Consider the following 25,374-nt stretch of genomic DNA (forward strand, 5'->3'; position numbering starts at 1 on the left):
TAACAATGTATTTGTAAGCATGTATTTGTAAGGATGATAACTTTGTGGCCAGGACATGGTTTGAAATGAGAGGTAGCTCTGAATGTATTACTACTTCCTGGTAAAACATTTGCTAGCGAAATCAATCTAGTGAAGAAAGGAAGGATGAAAAGTTGTTTTGCTGCCGCCGAGTTTGTTGCTGTTGTGAATGTGCAAGAAAAAAATGAGCATTGAGAAGATTGCCCCCTCCTGTTAAGTGTTGATAGCAATGAAAAGCAAAAGCCTACAGCACCTGGTATTCCCAGGCGGTCTCCCATCCAAGTACTAACCAGGCCTGACCCTGCTTAGCGTCCGAGATCAGACGAGATCGGGCGCATTCAGGGTGGTGTGGCCGTAAGCAAAGACAGTGCTCACTTTGTGTCCTGTTATATACGCATGCTGCTCTTGTGGTGTCACTGCCTGGTTCCTCCCACATGCTGCTTTTTCACATGCTGCTTTTTCACATGCTGCTTTTTCACATGCTGCTTTTTCACATGCTGCTTTTTCACATGCTGCCTTTTCACATGCTGCTTTTTCACATGCTGCTTAGCCTTCATTCATTTGTGCAGTGTAGCAATTGCATGTCCTCTACACTTTCATGTCAATTTGCTTTGGACTATTTGGATGAAGAAGAACATTATATGAGCAATCTTTTTTCATGTGTTGGCCGTTGTTGGGAAGCTACTTCTTCTTTCTTTTCTTTTTTTCTTCATACGAAGGATGCCCTCTTGAACGCAGGAGCAAAACATTTGAGAGAAGCAGCCTCTTTTGTAGGTCCCACACACGCACACTGCTTAGCTTTGTCAAACAGGAGGCCAGTGCAGAAGCTTTTGAAGCAGCCAGGACACAGGTGATGGCTGCGGGGGAGCTGCTTTCCTCCTCAGGCCCACAGGTTTTCCTGTTTTGTGTCTCAGGCAAGTAATGATGGCACATGATCTATTGACTTGAGTTGGACTAATGTCCATTGTTGTTGTGAATTTTGCGTAGCAGGCCCCTAGTGAGTGCAGGAGCAGAAAAAGTGTTCAAGCAGCGTGTGAGAAACATGAAGTGTTCTTTGTCTGGCAAAGGCAAGTGCAAGATACTGCTTGTAAGGATTGCTTTGCAATGCCTGGCAGGCCCAGCAGGAAGTTTGGCAGCAAAGGTTATGAAGCCAAAGTGACACGTGCGTTTGCCTTCAAATACTTTGTGGGCAAGCTAGCCGTCTATCTGAACAAGCTCCTCACCCCTAGCACATGCAACACTTATCATGGGACTTAACATGTGACTCCAAAACACTGTTGATGGCCCCAAGGTTGAACAAAGTATCCGGCCGCTTCTCCTTCTCTTACCGTGCACCCCAAAACTGGAACAACCTACAGGAGACTCTCATCCGCCACCATCAGCAGTCTAAGTTCTTTGAAAAGTAAAGCTGCTGTCTCCCATTTGAATGTAGTCTGTAAGTGTTCCATCCGCCTCTAACATATACTGTACTATGTGTTACTGTGCATGCAATGTCTTGTATACAATGTATAACCTTGCTGACTTCATGTAACAATGTATTTGTAAGCATGTATTTGTAAGCATGATAACTTTGTGGCCAGGACATGGTTTGAAATGAGAGGTAGCTCTGAATGTATTACTACTTCCTGGTAAAACATTTGCTAGCGAAATCAATCTAGTGAAGAAAGGAAGGATGAAAAGTTGTTTTGCTGCCGCCGAGTTTGTTGCTGTTGTGAATGTGCAAGAAAAAAATGAGCATTGAGAAGATTGCCCCCTCCTGTTAAGTGTTGATAGCAATGAAAAGCAAAAGCCTACAGCACCTGGTATTCCCAGGCGGTCTCCCATCCAAGTACTAACCAGGCCCGACCCTGCTTAGCTTCCGAGATCAGACGAGATCGGGCGCATTCAGGGTGGTGTGGCCGTAGGCAAAGACAGTGCTCACTCTGTGTCCTGTTATATACGCATGCTGCTCTTGTGGTGTCACTGCCTGGTTCCTCCCACATGCTGCTTTCTCACATGCTGCTTTTTCACATGCTGCTTTTTCACATGCTGCTTTTTCACATGCTGCTTTTTCACATGCTGCTTTTTCACATGCTGCTTTTTCACATGCTGCTTAGCCTTCATTCATTTGTGCAGTGTAGCAATTGCATGTCCTCTACACATTCATGTCAATTTGCTTTGGACTATTTGGATGAAGAAGAACATTATATGAGCTATCTTTTTTCATGTGTTGGCCGTTGTTGGGAAGCTACTTCTTCTTTCTTTTCTTTTTTTCTTCATACGAAGGATGCCCTTCTGAACGCAGGAGCAAAACATTTGAGAGAAGCAGCCTCTTTTGTAGGTCCCACACACGCACACTGCTTAGCTTTGTCAAACAGGAGGCCAGTGCAGAAGCTTTTGAAGCAGCCAGGACACAGGTGATGGCTGCGGGGGAGCTGCTTTCCTCCTCAGGCCCACAGGTTTTCCTGTTTTGTGTCTCAGGCAAGTAATGATGGCACATGATCTATTGACTTGAGTTGGACTAATGTCCATTGTTGTTGTGAATTTTCCCAGGCAAATAGTGAAATGTTACAATGTCCATTGTTGTTGTGAATTTTCCCAGGCAAATAGTGAAATGTTCCATTGCCCCTTTGTGCACACTTGACGTCAGCGGCCTTAACGAAACATGGAGGAAATAAGTGAGCCCGTGCTGTGTTCTCTGCTGCTGCTTTTTTTTGTGACTAGGCTTTTGGGCCTAAACATGCAGAGGAGCCAGGGAAGGCATGCAAGGCCTTGAAGCTACGGAAGAGGCCCTGCAGCTGGGCTTTGCTATGGAGGATGGCTGTGCAAGGCGTAGCAGGCCCCTAGTGAGTGCAGGAGCAGAAAAAGTGTTCAAGCAGCGTGTGAGAAACATGAAGTGTTCTTTGTCTGGCAAAGGCAAGTGCAAGATACTGCTTGTAAGGATTGCTTTGCAATGCCTGGCAGGCCCAGCAGGAACTTTGGCAGCAAAGGTTATGAAGCCAAAGTGACACGTGCGTTTGCCTTCAAATACTTTGTGGGCAAGCTAGCCGTCTATCTGAACAAGCTCCTCACCCCTAGCACATGCAACACTTATCATGGGACTTAACATGTGACTCCAAAACACTGTTGATGGCCCCAAGGTTGAACAAAGTATCCGGCCGCTTCTCCTTCTCTTACCGTGCACCCCAAAACTGGAACAACCTACAGGAGACTCTCATCCGCCACCATCAGCAGTCTAAGTTCTTTGAAAAGTAAAGCTGCTGTCTCCCATTTGAATGTAGTCTGTAAGTGTTCCATCCGCCTCTAACATATACTGTACTATGTGTTACTGTGCATGCAATGTCTTGTATACAATGTATAACCTTGCTGACTTCATGTAACAATGTATTTGTAAGCATGTATTTGTAAGCATGATAACTTTGTGGCCAGGACATGGTTTGAAATGAGAGGTAGCTCTGAATGTATTACTACTTCCTGGTAAAACATTTGCTAGCGAAATCAATCTAGTGAAGAAAGGAAGGATGAAAAGTTGTTTTGCTGCCGCCGAGTTTGTTGCTGTTGTGAATGTGCAAGAAAAAAATGAGCATTGAGAAGATTGCCCCCTCCTGTTAAGTGTTGATAGCAATGAAAAGCAAAAGCCTACAGCACCTGGTATTCCCAGGCGGTCTCCCATCCAAGTACTAACCAGGCCCGACCCTGCTTAGCTTCCGAGATCAGACGAGATCGGGCGCATTCAGGGTGGTGTGGCCGTAGGCAAAGACAGTGCTCACTCTGTGTCCTGTTATATACGCATGCTGCTCTTGTGGTGTCACTGCCTGGTTCCTCCCACATGCTGCTTTCTCACATGCTGCTTTTTCACATGCTGCTTTTTCACATGCTGCTTTTTCACATGCTGCTTTTTCACATGCTGCTTTTTCACATGCTGCTTAGCCTTCATTCATTTGTGCAGTGTAGCAATTGCATGTCCTCTACACATTCATGTCAATTTGCTTTGGACTATTTGGATGAAGAAGAACATTATATGAGCTATCTTTTTTCATGTGTTGGCCGTTGTTGGGAAGCTACTTCTTCTTTCTTTTCTTTTTTTCTTCATACGAAGGATGCCCTTCTGAACGCAGGAGCAAAACATTTGAGAGAAGCAGCCTCTTTTGTAGGTCCCACACACGCACACTGCTTAGCTTTGTCAAACAGGAGGCCAGTGCAGAAGCTTTTGAAGCAGCCAGGACACAGGTGATGGCTGCGGGGGAGCTGCTTTCCTCCTCAGGCCCACAGGTTTTCCTGTTTTGTGTCTCAGGCAAGTAATGATGGCACATGATCTATTGACTTGAGTTGGACTAATGTCCATTGTTGTTGTGAATTTTCCCAGGCAAATAGTGAAATGTTACAATGTCCATTGTTGTTGTGAATTTTCCCAGGCAAATAGTGAAATGTTCCATTGCCCCTTTGTGCACACTTGACGTCAGCGGCCTTAACGAAACATGGAGGAAATAAGTGAGCCCGTGCTGTGTTCTCTGCTGCTGCTTTTTTTTGTGAGTAGGCTTTTGGGCCTAAACATGCAGAGGAGCCAGGGAAGGCATGCAAGGCCTTGAAGCTACGGAAGAGGCCCTGCAGCTGGGCTTTGCTATGGAGGATGGCTGTGCAATGCGTAGCAGGCCCCTAGTGAGTGCAGGAGCAGAAAAAGTGTTCAAGCAGCGTGTGAGAAACATGAAGTGTTCTTTGTCTGGCAAAGGCAAGTGCAAGATACTGCTTGTAAGGATTGCTTTGCAATGCCTGGCAGGCCCAGCAGGAAGTTTGGCAGCAAAGGTTATGAAGCCAAAGTGACACGTGCGTTTGCCTTCAAATACTTTGTGGGCAAGCTAGCCGTCTATCTGAACAAGCTCCTCACCCCTAGCACATGCAACACTTATCATGGGACTTAACATGTGACTCCAAAACACTGTTGATGGCCCCAAGGTTGAACAAAGTATCCGGCCGCTTCTCCTTCTCTTACCGTGCACCCCAAAACTGGAACAATCTACAGGAGACTCTCATCCGCCACCATCAGCAGTCTAAGTTCTTTGAAAAGTAAAGCTGCTGTCTCCCATTTGAATGTAGTCTGTAAGTGTTCCATCCGCCTCTAACATATACTGTACTATGTGTTACTGTGCATGCAATGTCTTGTATACAATGTATAACCTTGCTGACTTCATGTAACAATGTATTTGTAAGCATGTATTTGTAAGGATGATAACTTTGTGGCCAGGACATGGTTTGAAATGAGAGGTAGCTCTGAATGTATTACTACTTCCTGGTAAAACATTTGCTAGCGAAATCAATCTAGTGAAGAAAGGAAGGATGAAAAGTTGTTTTGCTGCCGCCGAGTTTGTTGCTGTTGTGAATGTGCAAGAAAAAAATGAGCATTGAGAAGATTGCCCCCTCCTGTTAAGTGTTGATAGCAATGAAAAGCAAAAGCCTACAGCACCTGGTATTCCCAGGCGGTCTCCCATCCAAGTACTAACCAGGCCTGACCCTGCTTAGCGTCCGAGATCAGACGAGATCGGGCGCATTCAGGGTGGTGTGGCCGTAAGCAAAGACAGTGCTCACTTTGTGTCCTGTTATATACGCATGCTGCTCTTGTGGTGTCACTGCCTGGTTCCTCCCACATGCTGCTTTTTCACATGCTGCTTTTTCACATGCTGCTTTTTCACATGCTGCTTTTTCACATGCTGCTTTTTCACATGCTGCCTTTTCACATGCTGCTTTTTCACATGCTGCTTAGCCTTCATTCATTTGTGCAGTGTAGCAATTGCATGTCCTCTACACTTTCATGTCAATTTGCTTTGGACTATTTGGATGAAGAAGAACATTATATGAGCAATCTTTTTTCATGTGTTGGCCGTTGTTGGGAAGCTACTTCTTCTTTCTTTTCTTTTTTTCTTCATACGAAGGATGCCCTCTTGAACGCAGGAGCAAAACATTTGAGAGAAGCAGCCTCTTTTGTAGGTCCCACACACGCACACTGCTTAGCTTTGTCAAACAGGAGGCCAGTGCAGAAGCTTTTGAAGCAGCCAGGACACAGGTGATGGCTGCGGGGGAGCTGCTTTCCTCCTCAGGCCCACAGGTTTTCCTGTTTTGTGTCTCAGGCAAGTAATGATGGCACATGATCTATTGACTTGAGTTGGACTAATGTCCATTGTTGTTGTGAATTTTGCGTAGCAGGCCCCTAGTGAGTGCAGGAGCAGAAAAAGTGTTCAAGCAGCGTGTGAGAAACATGAAGTGTTCTTTGTCTGGCAAAGGCAAGTGCAAGATACTGCTTGTAAGGATTGCTTTGCAATGCCTGGCAGGCCCAGCAGGAAGTTTGGCAGCAAAGGTTATGAAGCCAAAGTGACACGTGCGTTTGCCTTCAAATACTTTGTGGGCAAGCTAGCCGTCTATCTGAACAAGCTCCTCACCCCTAGCACATGCAACACTTATCATGGGACTTAACATGTGACTCCAAAACACTGTTGATGGCCCCAAGGTTGAACAAAGTATCCGGCCGCTTCTCCTTCTCTTACCGTGCACCCCAAAACTGGAACAATCTACAGGAGACTCTCATCCGCCACCATCAGCAGTCTAAGTTCTTTGAAAAGTAAAGCTGCTGTCTCCCATTTGAATGTAGTCTGTAAGTGTTCCATCCGCCTCTAACATATACTGTACTATGTGTTACTGTGCATGCAATGTCTTGTATACAATGTATAACCTTGCTGACTTCATGTAACAATGTATTTGTAAGCATGTATTTGTAAGGATGATAACTTTGTGGCCAGGACATGGTTTGAAATGAGAGGTAGCTCTGAATGTATTACTACTTCCTGGTAAAACATTTGCTAGCGAAATCAATCTAGTGAAGAAAGGAAGGATGAAAAGTTGTTTTGCTGCCGCCGAGTTTGTTGCTGTTGTGAATGTGCAAGAAAAAAATGAGCATTGAGAAGATTGCCCCCTCCTGTTAAGTGTTGATAGCAATGAAAAGCAAAAGCCTACAGCACCTGGTATTCCCAGGCGGTCTCCCATCCAAGTACTAACCAGGCCTGACCCTGCTTAGCGTCCGAGATCAGACGAGATCGGGCGCATTCAGGGTGGTGTGGCCGTAAGCAAAGACAGTGCTCACTTTGTGTCCTGTTATATACGCATGCTGCTCTTGTGGTGTCACTGCCTGGTTCCTCCCACATGCTGCTTTTTCACATGCTGCTTTTTCACATGCTGCTTTTTCACATGCTGCTTTTTCACATGCTGCTTTTTCACATGCTGCCTTTTCACATGCTGCTTTTTCACATGCTGCTTAGCCTTCATTCATTTGTGCAGTGTAGCAATTGCATGTCCTCTACACTTTCATGTCAATTTGCTTTGGACTATTTGGATGAAGAAGAACATTATATGAGCAATCTTTTTTCATGTGTTGGCCGTTGTTGGGAAGCTACTTCTTCTTTCTTTTCTTTTTTTCTTCATACGAAGGATGCCCTCTTGAACGCAGGAGCAAAACATTTGAGAGAAGCAGCCTCTTTTGTAGGTCCCACACACGCACACTGCTTAGCTTTGTCAAACAGGAGGCCAGTGCAGAAGCTTTTGAAGCAGCCAGGACACAGGTGATGGCTGCGGGGGAGCTGCTTTCCTCCTCAGGCCCACAGGTTTTCCTGTTTTGTGTCTCAGGCAAGTAATGATGGCACATGATCTATTGACTTGAGTTGGACTAATGTCCATTGTTGTTGTGAATTTTGCGTAGCAGGCCCCTAGTGAGTGCAGGAGCAGAAAAAGTGTTCAAGCAGCGTGTGAGAAACATGAAGTGTTCTTTGTCTGGCAAAGGCAAGTGCAAGATACTGCTTGTAAGGATTGCTTTGCAATGCCTGGCAGGCCCAGCAGGAAGTTTGGCAGCAAAGGTTATGAAGCCAAAGTGACACGTGCGTTTGCCTTCAAATACTTTGTGGGCAAGCTAGCCGTCTATCTGAACAAGCTCCTCACCCCTAGCACATGCAACACTTATCATGGGACTTAACATGTGACTCCAAAACACTGTTGATGGCCCCAAGGTTGAACAAAGTATCCGGCCGCTTCTCCTTCTCTTACCGTGCACCCCAAAACTGGAACAATCTACAGGAGACTCTCATCCGCCACCATCAGCAGTCTAAGTTCTTTGAAAAGTAAAGCTGCTGTCTCCCATTTGAATGTAGTCTGTAAGTGTTCCATCCGCCTCTAACATATACTGTACTATGTGTTACTGTGCATGCAATGTCTTGTATACAATGTATAACCTTGCTGACTTCATGTAACAATGTATTTGTAAGCATGTATTTGTAAGCATGATAACTTTGTGGCCAGGACATGGTTTGAAATGAGAGGTAGCTCTGAATGTATTACTACTTCCTGGTAAAACATTTGCTAGCGAAATCAATCTAGTGAAGAAAGGAAGGATGAAAAGTTGTTTTGCTGCCGCCGAGTTTGTTGCTGTTGTGAATGTGCAAGAAAAAAATGAGCATTGAGAAGATTGCCCCCTCCTGTTAAGTGTTGATAGCAATGAAAAGCAAAAGCCTACAGCACCTGGTATTCCCAGGCGGTCTCCCATCCAAGTACTAACCAGGCCCGACCCTGCTTAGCTTCCGAGATCAGACGAGATCGGGCGCATTCAGGGTGGTGTGGCCGTAGGCAAAGACAGTGCTCACTTTGTGTCCTGTTATACGCATGCTGCTCTTGTGGTGTCACTGCCTGGTTCCTCCCACATGCTGCTTTTTCACATGCTGCTTTTTCACATGCTGCTTTTTCACATGCTGCTTTTTCACATGCTGCTTTTTCACATGCTGCTTTTTCACATGCTGCCTTTTCACATGCTGCTTTTTCACATGCTGCTTAGCCTTCATTCATTTGTGCAGTGTAGCAATTGCATGTCCTCTACACTTTCATGTCAATTTGCTTTGGACTATTTGGATGAAGAAGAACATTATATGAGCAATCTTTTTTCATGTGTTGGCCGTTGTTGGGAAGCTACTTCTTCTTTCTTTTCTTTTTTTCTTCATACGAAGGATGCCCTCTTGAACGCAGGAGCAAAACATTTGAGAGAAGCAGCCTCTTTTGTAGGTCCCACACACGCACACTGCTTAGCTTTGTCAAACAGGAGGCCAGTGCAGAAGCTTTTGAAGCAGCCAGGACACAGGTGATGGCTGCGGGGGAGCTGCTTTCCTCCTCAGGCCCACAGGTTTTCCTGTTTTGTGTCTCAGGCAAGTAATGATGGCACATGATCTATTGACTTGAGTTGGACTAATGTCCATTGTTGTTGTGAATTTTGCGTAGCAGGCCCCTAGTGAGTGCAGGAGCAGAAAAAGTGTTCAAGCAGCGTGTGAGAAACATGAAGTGTTCTTTGTCTGGCAAAGGCAAGTGCAAGATACTGCTTGTAAGGATTGCTTTGCAATGCCTGGCAGGCCCAGCAGGAAGTTTGGCAGCAAAGGTTATGAAGCCAAAGTGACACGTGCGTTTGCCTTCAAATACTTTGTGGGCAAGCTAGCCGTCTATCTGAACAAGCTCCTCACCCCTAGCACATGCAACACTTATCATGGGACTTAACATGTGACTCCAAAACACTGTTGATGGCCCCAAGGTTGAACAAAGTATCCGGCCGCTTCTCCTTCTCTTACCGTGCACCCCAAAACTGGAACAATCTACAGGAGACTCTCATCCGCCACCATCAGCAGTCTAAGTTCTTTGAAAAGTAAAGCTGCTGTCTCCCATTTGAATGTAGTCTGTAAGTGTTCCATCCGCCTCTAACATATACTGTACTATGTGTTACTGTGCATGCAATGTCTTGTATACAATGTATAACCTTGCTGACTTCATGTAACAATGTATTTGTAAGCATGTATTTGTAAGCATGATAACTTTGTGGCCAGGACATGGTTTGAAATGAGAGGTAGCTCTGAATGTATTACTACTTCCTGGTAAAACATTTGCTAGCGAAATCAATCTAGTGAAGAAAGGAAGGATGAAAAGTTGTTTTGCTGCCGCCGAGTTTGTTGCTGTTGTGAATGTGCAAGAAAAAAATGAGCATTGAGAAGATTGCCCCCTCCTGTTAAGTGTTGATAGCAATGAAAAGCAAAAGCCTACAGCACCTGGTATTCCCAGGCGGTCTCCCATCCAAGTACTAACCAGGCCTGACCCTGCTTAGCGTCCGAGATCAGACGAGATCGGGCGCATTCAGGGTGGTGTGGCCGTAAGCAAAGACAGTGCTCACTTTGTGTCCTGTTATATACGCATGCTGCTCTTGTGGTGTCACTGCCTGGTTCCTCCCACATGCTGCTTTTTCACATGCTGCTTTTTCACATGCTGCTTTTTCACATGCTGCTTTTTCACATGCTGCTTTTTCACATGCTGCCTTTTCACATGCTGCTTTTTCACATGCTGCTTAGCCTTCATTCATTTGTGCAGTGTAGCAATTGCATGTCCTCTACACTTTCATGTCAATTTGCTTTGGACTATTTGGATGAAGAAGAACATTATATGAGCAATCTTTTTTCATGTGTTGGCCGTTGTTGGGAAGCTACTTCTTCTTTCTTTTCTTTTTTTCTTCATACGAAGGATGCCCTCTTGAACGCAGGAGCAAAACATTTGAGAGAAGCAGCCTCTTTTGTAGGTCCCACACACGCACACTGCTTAGCTTTGTCAAACAGGAGGCCAGTGCAGAAGCTTTTGAAGCAGCCAGGACACAGGTGATGGCTGCGGGGGAGCTGCTTTCCTCCTCAGGCCCACAGGTTTTCCTGTTTTGTGTCTCAGGCAAGTAATGATGGCACATGATCTATTGACTTGAGTTGGACTAATGTCCATTGTTGTTGTGAATTTTGCGTAGCAGGCCCCTAGTGAGTGCAGGAGCAGAAAAAGTGTTCAAGCAGCGTGTGAGAAACATGAAGTGTTCTTTGTCTGGCAAAGGCAAGTGCAAGATACTGCTTGTAAGGATTGCTTTGCAATGCCTGGCAGGCCCAGCAGGAAGTTTGGCAGCAAAGGTTATGAAGCCAAAGTGACACGTGCGTTTGCCTTCAAATACTTTGTGGGCAAGCTAGCCGTCTATCTGAACAAGCTCCTCACCCCTAGCACATGCAACACTTATCATGGGACTTAACATGTGACTCCAAAACACTGTTGATGGCCCCAAGGTTGAACAAAGTATCCGGCCGCTTCTCCTTCTCTTACCGTGCACCCCAAAACTGGAACAATCTACAGGAGACTCTCATCCGCCACCATCAGCAGTCTAAGTTCTTTGAAAAGTAAAGCTGCTGTCTCCCATTTGAATGTAGTCTGTAAGTGTTCCATCCGCCTCTAACATATACTGTACTATGTGTTACTGTGCATGCAATGTCTTGTATACAATGTATAACCTTGCTGACTTCATGTAACAATGTATTTGTAAGCATGTATTTGTAAGCATGATAACTTTGTGGCCAGGACATGGTTTGAAATGAGAGGTAGCTCTGAATGTATTACTACTTCCTGGTAAAACATTTGCTAGCGAAATCAATCTAGTGAAGAAAGGAAGGATGAAAAGTTGTTTTGCTGCCGCCGAGTTTGTTGCTGTTGTGAATGTGCAAGAAAAAAATGAGCATTGAGAAGATTGCCCCCTCCTGTTAAGTGTTGATAGCAATGAAAAGCAAAAGCCTACAGCACCTGGTATTCCCAGGCGGTCTCCCATCCAAGTACTAACCAGGCCCGACCCTGCTTAGCTTCCGAGATCAGACGAGATCGGGCGCATTCAGGGTGGTGTGGCCGTAGGCAAAGACAGTGCTCACTTTGTGTCCTGTTATACGCATGCTGCTCTTGTGGTGTCACTGCCTGGTTCCTCCCACATGCTGCTTTTTCACATGCTGCTTTTTCACATGCTGCTTTTTCACATGCTGCTTTTTCACATGCTGCTTTTTCACATGCTGCCTTTTCACATGCTGCTTTTTCACATGCTGCTTAGCCTTCATTCATTTGTGCAGTGTAGCAATTGCATGTCCTCTACACTTTCATGTCAATTTGCTTTGGACTATTTGGATGAAGAAGAACATTATATGAGCAATCTTTTTTCATGTGTTGGCCGTTGTTGGGAAGCTACTTCTTCTTTCTTTTCTTTTTTTCTTCATACGAAGGATGCCCTCTTGAACGCAGGAGCAAAACATTTGAGAGAAGCAGCCTCTTTTGTAGGTCCCACACACGCACACTGCTTAGCTTTGTCAAACAGGAGGCCAGTGCAGAAGCTTTTGAAGCAGCCAGGACACAGGTGATGGCTGCGGGGGAGCTGCTTTCCTCCTCAGGCCCACAGGTTTTCCTGTTTTGTGTCTCAGGCAAGTAATGATGGCACATGATCTATTGACTTGAGTTGGACTAATGTCCATTGTTGTTGTGAATTTTGCGTAGCAGGCCCCTAGTGAGTGCAGGAGCAGAAAAAGTGTTCAAGCAGCGTGTGAGAAACATGAAGTGTTCTTTGTCTGGCAAAGGCAAGTGCAAGATACTGCTTGTAAGGATTGCTTTGCAATGCCTGGCAGGCCCAGCAGGAAGTTTGGCAGCAAAGGTTATGAAGCCAAAGTGACACGTGCGTTTGCCTTCAAATACTTTGTGGGCAAGCTAGCCGTCTATCTGAACAAGCTCCTCACCCCTAGCACATGCAACACTTATCATGGGACTTAACATGTGACTCCAAAACACTGTTGATGGCCCCAAGGTTGAACAAAGTATCCGGCCGCTTCTCCTTCTCTTACCGTGCACCCCAAAACTGGAACAATCTACAGGAGACTCTCATCCGCCACCATCAGCAGTCTAAGTTCTTTGAAAAGTAAAGCTGCTGTCTCCCATTTGAATGTAGTCTGTAAGTGTTCCATCCGCCTCTAACATATACTGTACTATGTGTTACTGTGCATGCAATGTCTTGTATACAATGTATAACCTTGCTGACTTCATGTAACAATGTATTTGTAAGCATGTATTTGTAAGCATGATAACTTTGTGGCCAGGACATGGTTTGAAATGAGAGGTAGCTCTGAATGTATTACTACTTCCTGGTAAAACATTTGCTAGCGAAATCAATCTAGTGAAGAAAGGAAGGATGAAAAGTTGTTTTGCTGCCGCCGAGTTTGTTGCTGTTGTGAATGTGCAAGAAAAAAATGAGCATTGAGAAGATTGCCCCCTCCTGTTAAGTGTTGATAGCAATGAAAAGCAAAAGCCTACAGCACCTGGTATTCCCAGGCGGTCTCCCATCCAAGTACTAACCAGGCCTGACCCTGCTTAGCGTCCGAGATCAGACGAGATCGGGCGCATTCAGGGTGGTGTGGCCGTAAGCAAAGACAGTGCTCACTTTGTGTCCTGTTATATACGCATGCTGCTCTTGTGGTGTCACTGCCTGGTTCCTCCCACATGCTGCTTTTTCACATGCTGCTTTTTCACATGCTGCTTTTTCACATGCTGCTTTTTCACATGCTGCTTTTTCACATGCTGCTTTTTCACATGCTGCCTTTTCACATGCTGCTTTTTCACATGCTGCTTAGCCTTCATTCATTTGTGCAGTGTAGCAATTGCATGTCCTCTACACTTTCATGTCAATTTGCTTTGGACTATTTGGATGAAGAAGAACATTATATGAGCAATCTTTTTTCATGTGTTGGCCGTTGTTGGGAAGCTACTTCTTCTTTCTTTTCTTTTTTTCTTCATACGAAGGATGCCCTCTTGAACGCAGGAGCAAAACATTTGAGAGAAGCAGCCTCTTTTGTAGGTCCCACACACGCACACTGCTTAGCTTTGTCAAACAGGAGGCCAGTGCAGAAGCTTTTGAAGCAGCCAGGACACAGGTGATGGCTGCGGGGGAGCTGCTTTCCTCCTCAGGCCCACAGGTTTTCCTGTTTTGTGTCTCAGGCAAGTAATGATGGCACATGATCTATTGACTTGAGTTGGACTAATGTCCATTGTTGTTGTGAATTTTGCGTAGCAGGCCCCTAGTGAGTGCAGGAGCAGAAAAAGTGTTCAAGCAGCGTGTGAGAAACATGAAGTGTTCTTTGTCTGGCAAAGGCAAGTGCAAGATACTGCTTGTAAGGATTGCTTTGCAATGCCTGGCAGGCCCAGCAGGAAGTTTGGCAGCAAAGGTTATGAAGCCAAAGTGACACGTGCGTTTGCCTTCAAATACTTTGTGGGCAAGCTAGCCGTCTATCTGAACAAGCTCCTCACCCCTAGCACATGCAACACTTATCATGGGACTTAACATGTGACTCCAAAACACTGTTGATGGCCCCAAGGTTGAACAAAGTATCCGGCCGCTTCTCCTTCTCTTACCGTGCACCCCAAAACTGGAACAATCTACAGGAGACTCTCATCCGCCACCATCAGCAGTCTAAGTTCTTTGAAAAGTAAAGCTGCTGTCTCCCATTTGAATGTAGTCTGTAAGTGTTCCATCCGCCTCTAACATATACTGTACTATGTGTTACTGTGCATGCAATGTCTTGTATACAATGTATAACCTTGCTGACTTCATGTAACAATGTATTTGTAAGCATGTATTTGTAAGCATGATAACTTTGTGGCCAGGACATGGTTTGAAATGAGAGGTAGCTCTGAATGTATTACTACTTCCTGGTAAAACATTTGCTAGCGAAATCAATCTAGTGAAGAAAGGAAGGATGAAAAGTTGTTTTGCTGCCGCCGAGTTTGTTGCTGTTGTGAATGTGCAAGAAAAAAATGAGCATTGAGAAGATTGCCCCCTCCTGTTAAGTGTTGATAGCAATGAAAAGCAAAAGCCTACAGCACCTGGAATTCCCAGGCGGTCTCCCATCCAAGTACTAACCAGGCCCGACCCTGCTTAGCTTCCGAGATCAGACGAGATCGGGCGCATTCAGGGTGGTGTGGCCGTAGGCAAAGACAGTGCTCACTTTGTGTCCTGTTATATACGCATGCTGCTCTTGTGGTGTCACTGCCTGGTTCCTCCCACATGCTGCTTTTTCACATGCTGCTTTTTCACATGCTGCTTTTTCACATGCTGCTTTTTCACATGCTGCTTTTTCACATGCTGCCTTTTCACATGCTGCTTTTTCACATGCTGCTTAGCCTTCATTCATTTGTGCAGTGTAGCAATTGCATGTCCTCTACACTTTCATGTCAATTTGCTTTGGACTATTTGGATGAAGAAGAACATTATATGAGCAATCTTTTTTCATGTGTTGGCCGTTGTTGGGAAGCTACTTCTTCTTTCTTTTCTTTTTTTCTTCATACGAAGGATGCCCTCTTGAACGCAGGAGCAAAACATTTGAGAGAAGCAGCCTCTTTTGTAGGTCCCACACACGCACACTGCTTAGCTTTGTCAAACAGGAGGCCAGTGCAGAAGCTTTTGAAGCAGCCAGGACACAGGTGATGGCTGCGGGGGAGCTGCTTTCCTCCTCAGGCCCACAGGTTTTCCTGTTTTGTGTCTCAGGCAAGTAATGATGGCACATGATCTATTGACTTGAGTTGGACTAATGTCCATTGTTGTTGTGAATTTTGCGTAGCAGGCCCCTAGTGAGTGCAGGAGCAGAAAAAGTGTTCAAGCAGCGTGTGAGAAACATGAAGTGTTCTTTGTCTGGCAAAGGCAAGTGCAAGATACTGCTTGTAAGGATTGCTTTGCAATGCCTGGCAGGCCCAGCAGGAACTTTGGCAGCAAAGGTTATGAAGCCAAAGTGACACGTGCGTTTGCCTTCAAATACTTTGTGGGCAAGCTAGCCGTCTATCTGAACAAGCTCCTCACCCCTAGCACATGCAACACTTATCATGGGACTTAACATGTGACTCCAAAACACTGTTGATGGCCCCAAGGTTGAACAAAGTATCCGGCCGCTTCTCCTTCTCTTACCGTGCACCCCAAAACTGGAACAATCTACAGGAGACTCTCATCCGCCACCATCAGCAGTCTAAGTTCTTTGAAAAGTAAAGCTGCTGTCTCCCATTTGAATGTAGTCTGTAAGTGTTCCATCCGCCTCTAACATATACTGTACTATGTGTTACTGTGCATGCAATGTCTTGTATACAATGTATAACCTTGCTGACTTCATGTAACAATGTATTTGTAAGCATGTATTTGTAAGGATGATAACTTTGTGGCCAGGACATGGTTTGAAATGAGAGGTAGCTCTGAATGTATTACTACTTCCTGGTAAAACATTTGCTAGCGAAATCAATCTAGTGAAGAAAGGAAGGATGAAAAGTTGTTTTGCTGCCGCCGAGTTTGTTGCTGTTGTGAATGTGCAAGAAAAAAATGAGCATTGAGAAGATTGCCCCCTCCTGTTAAGTGTTGATAGCAATGAAAAGCAAAAGCCTACAGCACCTGGTATTCCCAGGCGGTCTCCCATCCAAGTACTAACCAGGCCTGACCCTGCTTAGCGTCCGAGATCAGACGAGATCGGGCGCATTCAGGGTGGTGTGGCCGTAAGCAAAGACAGTGCTCACTTTGTGTCCTGTTATATACGCATGCTGCTCTTGTGGTGTCACTGCCTGGTTCCTCCCACATGCTGCTTTTTCACATGCTGCTTTTTCACATGCTGCTTTTTCACATGCTGCTTTTTCACATGCTGCTTTTTCACATGCTGCTTTTTCACATGCTGCTTTTTCACATGCTGCTTTTTCACATGCTGCTTAGCCTTCATTCATTTGTGCAGTGTAGCAATTGCATGTCCTCTACACTTTCATGTCAATTTGCTTTGGACTATTTGGATGAAGAAGAACATTATATGAGCAATCTTTTTTCATGTGTTGGCCGTTGTTGGGAAGCTACTTCTTCTTTCTTTTCTTTTTTTCTTCATACGAGGGATGCCCTCTTGAACGCAGGAGCAAAACATTTGAGAGAAGCAGCCTCTTTTGTAGGTCCCACACACGCACACTGCTTAGCTTTGTCAAACAGGAGGCCAGTGCAGAAGCTCTTGAAGCAGCCAGGACACAGGTGATGGCTGCGGGGGAGCTGCTTTCCTCCTCAGGCCCACAGGTTTTCCTGTTTTGTGTCTCAGGCAAGTAATGATGGCACATGATCTATTGACTTGAGTTGGACTAATGTCCATTGTTGTTGTGAATTTTCCCAGGCAAATAGTGAAATGTTACAATGTCCATTGTTGTTGTGAATTTTCCCAGGCAAATAGTGAAATGTTCCATTGCCCCTTTGTGCACACTTGACGTCAGCGGCCTTAACGAAACATGGAGGAAATAAGTGAGCCCGTGCTGTGTTCTCTGCTGCTGCTTTTTTTTGTGAGTAGGCTTTTGGGCCTAAACATGCAGAGGAGCCAGGGAAGGCATGCAAGGCCTTGAAGCTACGGAAGAGGCCCTGCAGCTGGGCTTTGCTATGGAGGATGGCTGTGCAATGCGTAGCAGGCCCCTAGTGAGTGCAGGAGCAGAAAAAGTGTTCAAGCAGCGTGTGAGAAACACGAAGTGTTCTTTGTCTGGCAAAGGCAAGTGCAAGATACTGCTTGTAAGGATTGCTTTGCAATGCCTGGCAGGCCCAGCAGGAAGTTTGGCAGCAAAGGTTATGAAGCCAAAGTGACACGTGCGTTTGCCTTCAAATACTTTGTGGGCAAGCTAGCCGTCTATCTGAACAAGCTCCTCACCCCTAGCACATGCAACACTTATCATGGGACTTAACATGTGACTCCAAAACACTGTTGATGGCCCCAAGGTTGAACAAAGTATCCGGCCGCTTCTCCTTCTCTTACCGTGCACCCCAAAACTGGAACAATCTACAGGAGACTCTCATCCGCCACCATCAGCAGTCTAAGTTCTTTGAAAAGTAAAGCTGCTGTCTCCCATTTGAATGTAGTCTGTAAGTGTTCCATCCGCCTCTAACATATACTGTACTATGTGTTACTGTGCATGCAATGTCTTGTATACAATGTATAACCTTGCTGACTTCATGTAACAATGTATTTGTAAGCATGTATTTGTAAGCATGATAACTTTGTGGCCAGGACATGGTTTGAAATGAGAGGTAGCTCTGAATGTATTACTACTTCCTGGTAAAACATTTGCTAGCGAAATCAATCTAGTGAAGAAAGGAAGGATGAAAAGTTGTTTTGCTGCCGCCGAGTTTGTTGCTGTTGTGAATGTGCAAGAAAAAAATGAGCATTGAGAAGATTGCCCCCTCCTGTTAAGTGTTGATAGCAATGAAAAGCAAAAGCCTACAGCACCTGGTATTCCCAGGCGGTCTCCCATCCAAGTACTAACCAGGCCTGACCCTGCTTAGCGTCCGAGATCAGACGAGATTGGGCGCATTCAGGGTGGTGTGGCCGTAGGCAAAGACAGTGCTCACTTTGTGTCCTGTTATATACGCATGCTGCTCTTGTGGTGTCACTGCCTGGTTCCTCCCACATGCTGCTTTTTCACATGCTGCTTTTTCACATGCTGCTTTTTCACATGCTGCTTTTTCACATGCTGCTTTTTCACATGCTGCCTTTTCACATGCTGCTTTTTCACATGCTGCTTAGCCTTCATTCATTTGTGCAGTGTAGAAATTGCATGTCCTCTACACTTTCATGTCAATTTGCTTTGGACTATTTGGATGAAGAAGAACATTATATGAGCAATCTTTTTTCATGTGTTGGCCGTTGTTGGGAAGCTACTTCTTCTTTCTTTTCTTTTTTTCTTCATACGAAGGATGCCCTCTTGAACGCAGGAGCAAAACATTTGAGAGAAGCAGCCTCTTTTGTAGGTCCCACACACGCACACTGCTTAGCTTTGTCAAACAGGAGGCCAGTGCAGAAGCTTTTGAAGCAGCCAGGACACAGGTGATGGCTGCGGGGGAGCTGCTTTCCTCCTCAGGTCCACAGGTCCACAGGTCCACAGGTCCACAGGTCCACAGGTCCACAGGTCCACAGGTCCACAGGTTCACAGGTTTTCCTGTTTTGTGTCTCAGGCAAGTAATGATGGCACATGATCTATTGACTTGAGTTGGACTAATGTCCATTGTTGTTGTGAATTTTGCGTAGCAGGCCCCTAGTGAGTGCAGGAGCAGAAAAAGTGTTCAAGCAGCGTGTGAGAAACATGAAGTGTTCTTTGTCTGGCAAAGGCAAGTGCAAGATACTGCTTGTAAGGATTGCTTTGCAATGCCTGGCAGGCCCAGCAGGAACTTTGGCAGCAAAGGTTATGAAGCCAAAGTGACACGTGCGTTTGCCTTCAAATACTTTGTGGGCAAGCTAGCCGTCTATCTGAACAAGCTCCTCACCCCTAGCACATGCAACACTTATCATGGGACTTAACATGTGACTCCAAAACACTGTTGATGGCCCCAAGGTTGAACAAAGTATCCGGCCGCTTCTCCTTCTCTTACCGTGCACCCCAAAACTGGAACAATCTACAGGAGACTCTCATCCGCCGCCGCGGCCACCATCAGCAGTCTAAGTTCTTTGAAAAGTAAAGCTGCTGTCTCCCATTTGAATGTAGTCTGTAAGTGTTCCATCCGCCTCTAACATATACTGTACTATGTGTTACTGTGCATGCAATGTCTTGTATACAATGTATAACCTTGCTGACTTCATGTAACAATGTATTTGTAAGTATGTATTTGTAAGCATGATAACTTTGTGGCCAGGACATGGTTTGAAATGAGAGGTAGCTCTGAATGTATTACTACTTCCTGGTAAAACATTTGCTAGCGAAATCAATCTAGTGAAGAAAGGAAGGATGAAAAGTTGTTTTGCTGCCGCCGAGTTTGTTGCTGTTGTGAATGTGCAAGAAAAAAATGAGCATTGAGAAGATTGCCCCCTCCTGTTAAGTGTTGATAGCAATGAAAAGCAAAAGCCTACAGCACCTGGTATTCCCAGGCGGTCTCCCATCCAAGTACTAACCAGGCCCGACCCTGCTTAGCTTCCGAGATCAGACGAGATCGGGCGCATTCAGGGTGGTGTGGCCGTAGGCAAAGACAGTGCTCACTTTGTGTCCTGTTATACGCATGCTGCTCTTGTGGTGTCACTGCCTGGTTCCTCCCACATGCTGCTTTTTCACATGCTGCTTTTTCACATGCTGCTTTTTCACATGCTGCTTTTTCACATGCTGCTTTTTCACATGCTGCTTTTTCACATGCTGCTTTTTCACATGCTGCTTTTTCACATGCTGCTTTTTCACATGCTGCTTTTTCACATGCTGCTTTTTCACATGCTGCTTTTTCACATGCTGCTTAGCCTTCATTCATTTGTGCAGTGTAGCAATTGCATGTCCTCTACACTTTCATGTCAATTTGCTTTGGACTATTTGGATGAAGAAGAACATTATATGAGCAATCTTTTTTCATGTGTTGGCCGTTGTTGGGAAGCTACTTCTTCTTTCTTTTCTTTTTTTCTTCATACGAGGGATGCCCTCTTGAACGCAGGAGCAAAACATTTGAGAGAAGCAGCCTCTTTTGTAGGTCCCACACACGCAGACTGCTTAGCTTTGTCAAACAGGAGGCCAGTGCAGAAGCTCTTGAAGCAGCCAGGACACAGGTGATGGCTGCGGGGGAGATGCTTTCCTCCTCAGGCCCACAGGTTTTCCTGTTTTGTGTCTCAGGCAAGTAATGATGGCACATGATCTATTGACTTGAGTTGGACTAATGTCCATTGTTGTTGTGAATTTTCCCAGGCAAATAGTGAAATGTTACAATGTCCATTGTTGTTGTGAATTTTCCCAGGCAAATAGTGAAATGTTCCATTGCCCCTTTGTGCACACTTGACGTCAGCGGCCTTAACGAAACATGGAGGAAATAAGTGAGCCCGTGCTGTGTTCTCTGCTGCTGCTTTTTTTTGTGAGTAGGCTTTTGGGCCTAAACATGCAGAGGAGCCAGGGAAGGCATGCAAGGCCTTGAAGCTACGGAAGAGGCCCTGCAGCTGGGCTTTGCTATGGAGGATGGCTGTGCAATGCGTAGCAGGCCCCTAGTGAGTGCAGGAGCAGAAAAAGTGTTCAAGCAGCGTGTGAGAAACATGAAGTGTTCTTTGTCTGGCAAAGGCAAGTGCAAGATACTGCTTGTAAGGATTGCTTTGCAATGCCTGGCAGGCCCAGCAGGAACTTTGGCAGCAAAGGTTATGAAGCCAAAGTGACACGTGCGTTTGCCTTCAAATACTTTGTGGGCAAGCTAGCCGTCTATCTGAACAAGCTCCTCACCCCTAGCACATGCAACACTTATCATGGGACTTAACATGTGACTCCAAAACACTGTTGATGGCCCCAAGGTTGAACAAAGTATCCGGCCGCTTCTCCTTCTCTTACCGTGCACCCCAAAACTGGAACAATCTACAGGAGACTCTCATCCGCCACCATCAGCAGTCTAAGTTCTTTGAAAAGTAAAGCTGCTGTCTCCCATTTGAATGTAGTCTGTAAGTGTTCCATCCGCCTCTAACATATACTGTACTATGTGTTACTGTGCATGCAATGTCTTGTATACAATGTATAACCTTGCTGACTTCATGTAACAATGTATTTGTAAGCATGATAACTTTGTGGCCAGGACATGGTTTGAAATGAGAGGTAGCTCTGAATGTATTACTACTTCCTGGTAAAACATTTGCTAGCGAAATCAATCTAGTGAAGAAAGGAAGGATGAAAAGTTGTTTTGCTGCCGCCGAGTTTGTTGCTGTTGTGAATGTGCAAGAAAAAAATGAGCATTGAGAAGATTGCCCCCTCCTGTTAAGTGTTGATAGCAATGAAAAGCAAAAGCCTACAGCACCTGGTATTCCCAGGCGGTCTCCCATCCAAGTACCAACCAGGCCCGACCCTGCTTAGCATCCGAGATCAGACAAGATCGGGCGCATTCAGGGTGGTGTGGCCTTAGGCAAACACAGACCTCACTTTGTGTCCTGTTATACGCATGCTGCTGTTGTGGTGTCACTGCCTGGTTCCATCCACATGCTGCTTTCTCACATGCTGCTTTTTCACATGCTGCTTTTTCACATGCTGCTTTTTCACATGCTGCTTTTTCACATGCTGCTTTTTCACATGCTGCTTTTTCACATGCTGCTTTTTCACATGCTGCTTAGCCTTCATTCATTTGTGCAGTGTAGCAATTGCATGTCCTCTACACTTTCATGTCAATTTGCTTTGGACTATTTGGATGAAGAAGAACATTATATGAGCAATCTTTTTTCATGTGTTGGCCGTTGTTGGGAAGCTACTTCTTCGTTCTTTTTATTTTTTTTCATACGAAGGATGCCCTCTTGAACGCAGGAGCAAACCATTTGAGAGAAGCAGCCTCTTTTGTAGGTCCCATATACGAAAAGCAGCAACAGCGTTATGAAGCGAAAGTGACAAGTGAGTTTGCCTTCACATACTTTGTGGGCAAGCTAGCCGTCTATCTGAACAAGCTCCTCACCCCTAGCACATGCAACACTTATCATGTGACAACATGTGACTCCAAAAGACTGTTGATGGCCCCAATGTTGAACAAAGTATCCGGCCGCTTGTCCTTCTTGTCTTCTTCAGGACTCCTTTCGACGTGATTACGTCTTCTTCAGGACTCCTGAAGAAGACGTAATCACGTCGAAACGCGTAGAGTCGGGCTTTCTCCACCATCTTGGGAGAGAAAAGAAGCAAGGGAAATCCTATGGTCTGCAGTTCCGGTGAGAGGTGACGTCACAATCCGGAAGTGACGTTCGCGGACGCCAGCGGCAAGAGGACTGCACGAGACGATCCATGCTATAGCAGAGACTCTATCCCCAATGCTGTTTTTCCTCATAAAGCCGTAAGCCTCCAATTGTCTTTTATGTTTGATAAATTATATTTCTATCTACACTATGGCTGTTTTCTGCTTTCTTAAGATTTGATGACCCATATACCATACCTCCGGAACGGGCTACACCACAGAGTGTTATTGACTCACATGCTCGTGTTCCTGCTACTTTTGTGAGTAGGATTTTGTAAAATTCACATTTTTACCACTGGTTTTTACAATATTACACTATCCACAGTTTTCTTCCTTTTTTGGGCACACGGCGACGCTCCCCAGGAACTTCATCCATACTGAAACTGCTTAGCTTGCAAGATCAGATGAGATCGTGCGCATTCAGATTGGTGTGGCCATAGGCGAAGATAGTCCTTTCTTTGTGTCCTGTTATACGTGTAGCCCCCTGTAAACAGCTCAGGCTATACCTATCTTCCTTCTACTGTGATAAGTCCTGTTAAGATCAGGCTCCAGTAATCATCATGGGTTTTCCCCCTTCATAGCCCTAACCTGAGTGGTAGATGCAGGCCTGGACTCTGCTGCAGGCGTGAGCAAGAGGGGAGGCTCTGCTGACACTATGAGGGGAGGGGCTAGCTTTATATTTAGCAGCCAACTCCGGTGAGTTGGTGGCTGTTCTTCTTCTGTGCTTTTGTGCTGTGTTACTCTCTTTTGATGGTCCTTCGGAAGAGAGAGTAGCTTAGGAAGAGTTCGAGTGAACAGTGATATCGAGAGTCTAGAGTTGCTGAGTATTATGCCGTAAGCCACGAATCCTGCGGAACGGTCCGAGGAGTATCAGAAGGCTGAGGGCTTCCTGGCGCAGCGTGCCGGATGAGAGTGAGAGGAACTGAAACGATCAGCGTCTATAAGTAGAGCTGATAGAATCATAGACTGTTGGACCAATGCCCTCACCCCACTGCCAGGGGTGATGGGAGGGAAAGAATTCAAGACCCACATCGAGGCTAACCTCGGAGGTGGCTCACGGGGTATTGAAGCCCTAGATCAGACCATCCTGTCGGAAGAGTGACTTGGAGGAAGGAGAGGAGGTGAGCGTTGGGTACCTCATACTGGCGATTGTATTGCGGCTGCTGGAAGCCTTATCGTTGGGATATCGTTGCTCTGTCAAATAAAGAGACTGTTCTGTACCCGTAAAGACTGTGTGTGATTTGGAGAGTATAACCCTGGGACCTGAGGGGTTCTTCTATACCGGTCCTGTCCCATTACCCTGGGAGTATAGAAGATGGAGGCGCTGCACCACTAAGAGATCATGGAGGCTTTCACCCCAGAAGCCCGGTCCTGGCTCCCCCACAACACAGAGGGAAGCTCAGGCCCTCCTGTTCCTCACAGGTACGCACCACAGCGCTTGTAATCAGCCCCATGTACCCTAGACACCACCAAAGAGTCTGGGGGGAAAGCAGGATTGCATTTGGAGGCACGGCTGAGATGATATCTATCAGAACAGGACCGGCTTATAGCGAGGCAGAACAGGCAGACTAAGATGCACTCTCCCGGCAGGTGTTTTAAGCAGGTAGTGTGAGGCAACTGGGGGGTCATAGCGGTAACCAATCCGGGGACCATGGCCCAGGGCCCGCCTTATGCAGGGGTGGATAGTTAGAGCTGATCAAGTCCCTTGAGGCAGGTAGCGTGAGGCAACTGGGGGGGTCAGCCTGTTAACCTGCCCAGGGACCATGGCCCAGGGCCCGCTATCGTGGCCAAAAGCAGGAGACGCCCGTACCTAGACAAGAGGTATCTTAGCTATCACCCGCACCACAGAGCACTTGCACGTAGATATCAGGAGTACAGTGCATAGGAGGAGAGGAGAGGAGTTGAGCCTGGGGTACCAGCCACCTCAATTTAGTGGGTCACATACAGTATGAAGATGCAGAGTCCACATTTGGAGGGAAAACATGGTCTAGGTACGAGATACCCGTTAGACATGGAGAGTAGGGCACAGGCACATTTGGAGGGAGTAAACACAAGGGTAAAGAAAAGCTCCCTATTGGCCGCACAGAAGAACACCTGTGCCTGTATTAAAACTTACTATTTATTATTAATTGTTTAAAATATATTTATTGCAGCAGTCATAACGTGAACCTAAGTGATTAAAATATTGAATATAAAAACGGAGAGGATAGCTGTATGCCTAAATCAAACTGACAGTGTAGATAAGGAAAAACTATTGTCAATCAAAGTGTCCCACAGCTATATGATTATACTAGCAGTGGTAGTAATTCCAATACAATTCTATGTCGTTTGAGAGCTACCACTAGATCTAAAATGGAGAGTATACTGTAGCTAAAGTGATTTGTGCGATCTTTGCCTTCATATGTACAGGACACTCGTGATGTTTTAAAATGCCTAGAAGGAATAACAGTGGATGCAAACACAGTTTTGTGTAGCATGGATGTTGAGTCATTATACACAAGTATTCAACATCCAGTAGGCCTAAAAGCAGTAGCCTCCTTCCTTTCCACCCGTGGTACTAGGTACCTTAAACACAACGAGTTTGTGTGCGACATTCTATCATTTGTCCTAACACACAATCACTTCACATTCAATAACAAACTCTACCTCCAGGTACAGGGAACTGCAATGGGGACAACCTGTGCCCCAACATACGCAAACCTGTACCTGGGGTGGTGGGAAGAGAATAGTGTGTTCAATGAGAATATGACCGGCTTCACTATGTGGATTCGCTACATAGATGATATTTTGATATTATGGAAGGGCAG

The 25,374-nt window shown here is 45.7% G+C and overlaps 1 protein-coding gene and 14 non-coding genes across 15 annotated transcripts in view; 1 reads left to right on the forward strand and 14 right to left on the reverse strand.

Annotated features, from left to right (window-relative positions):
* Window positions 1–25,374, forward strand: part of LOC142488078 (uncharacterized) — a 908,622-nt gene that overhangs the window by 188,241 nt on the left and 695,007 nt on the right. The window lies entirely within an intron of this gene.
* Window positions 260–378, reverse strand: LOC142488991 (5S ribosomal RNA). The gene has a single exon (XR_012799786.1). It is a non-coding gene; the product is annotated as a 5S ribosomal RNA (ribosomal RNA).
* Window positions 1,806–1,924, reverse strand: LOC142488970 (5S ribosomal RNA). The gene has a single exon (XR_012799766.1). It is a non-coding gene; the product is annotated as a 5S ribosomal RNA (ribosomal RNA).
* On the reverse strand, window positions 3,634–3,752 carry LOC142488971 (5S ribosomal RNA). Its single transcript, XR_012799767.1, has one exon. It is a non-coding gene; the product is annotated as a 5S ribosomal RNA (ribosomal RNA).
* On the reverse strand, window positions 5,447–5,565 carry LOC142488876 (5S ribosomal RNA). The gene has a single exon (XR_012799688.1). It is a non-coding gene; the product is annotated as a 5S ribosomal RNA (ribosomal RNA).
* On the reverse strand, window positions 6,993–7,111 carry LOC142488877 (5S ribosomal RNA). The gene has a single exon (XR_012799689.1). It is a non-coding gene; the product is annotated as a 5S ribosomal RNA (ribosomal RNA).
* LOC142488972 (5S ribosomal RNA) lies at window positions 8,539–8,657 on the reverse strand. Its single transcript, XR_012799768.1, has one exon. It is a non-coding gene; the product is annotated as a 5S ribosomal RNA (ribosomal RNA).
* LOC142488878 (5S ribosomal RNA) lies at window positions 10,098–10,216 on the reverse strand. The gene has a single exon (XR_012799690.1). It is a non-coding gene; the product is annotated as a 5S ribosomal RNA (ribosomal RNA).
* Window positions 11,644–11,762, reverse strand: LOC142488973 (5S ribosomal RNA). The gene has a single exon (XR_012799769.1). It is a non-coding gene; the product is annotated as a 5S ribosomal RNA (ribosomal RNA).
* Window positions 13,188–13,306, reverse strand: LOC142488879 (5S ribosomal RNA). Its single transcript, XR_012799691.1, has one exon. It is a non-coding gene; the product is annotated as a 5S ribosomal RNA (ribosomal RNA).
* LOC142488976 (5S ribosomal RNA) lies at window positions 14,749–14,867 on the reverse strand. Its single transcript, XR_012799772.1, has one exon. It is a non-coding gene; the product is annotated as a 5S ribosomal RNA (ribosomal RNA).
* Window positions 16,295–16,413, reverse strand: LOC142488880 (5S ribosomal RNA). The gene has a single exon (XR_012799692.1). It is a non-coding gene; the product is annotated as a 5S ribosomal RNA (ribosomal RNA).
* On the reverse strand, window positions 18,138–18,256 carry LOC142488888 (5S ribosomal RNA). Its single transcript, XR_012799700.1, has one exon. It is a non-coding gene; the product is annotated as a 5S ribosomal RNA (ribosomal RNA).
* On the reverse strand, window positions 19,757–19,875 carry LOC142488975 (5S ribosomal RNA). The gene has a single exon (XR_012799771.1). It is a non-coding gene; the product is annotated as a 5S ribosomal RNA (ribosomal RNA).
* Window positions 21,644–21,762, reverse strand: LOC142488890 (5S ribosomal RNA). The gene has a single exon (XR_012799702.1). It is a non-coding gene; the product is annotated as a 5S ribosomal RNA (ribosomal RNA).

The sequence above is a fragment of the Ascaphus truei genome, chromosome 2 (genome assembly GCF_040206685.1).
Source record: "Ascaphus truei isolate aAscTru1 chromosome 2, aAscTru1.hap1, whole genome shotgun sequence".
NCBI classification, from domain to species: Eukaryota; Metazoa; Chordata; class Amphibia; order Anura; family Ascaphidae; genus Ascaphus; species Ascaphus truei.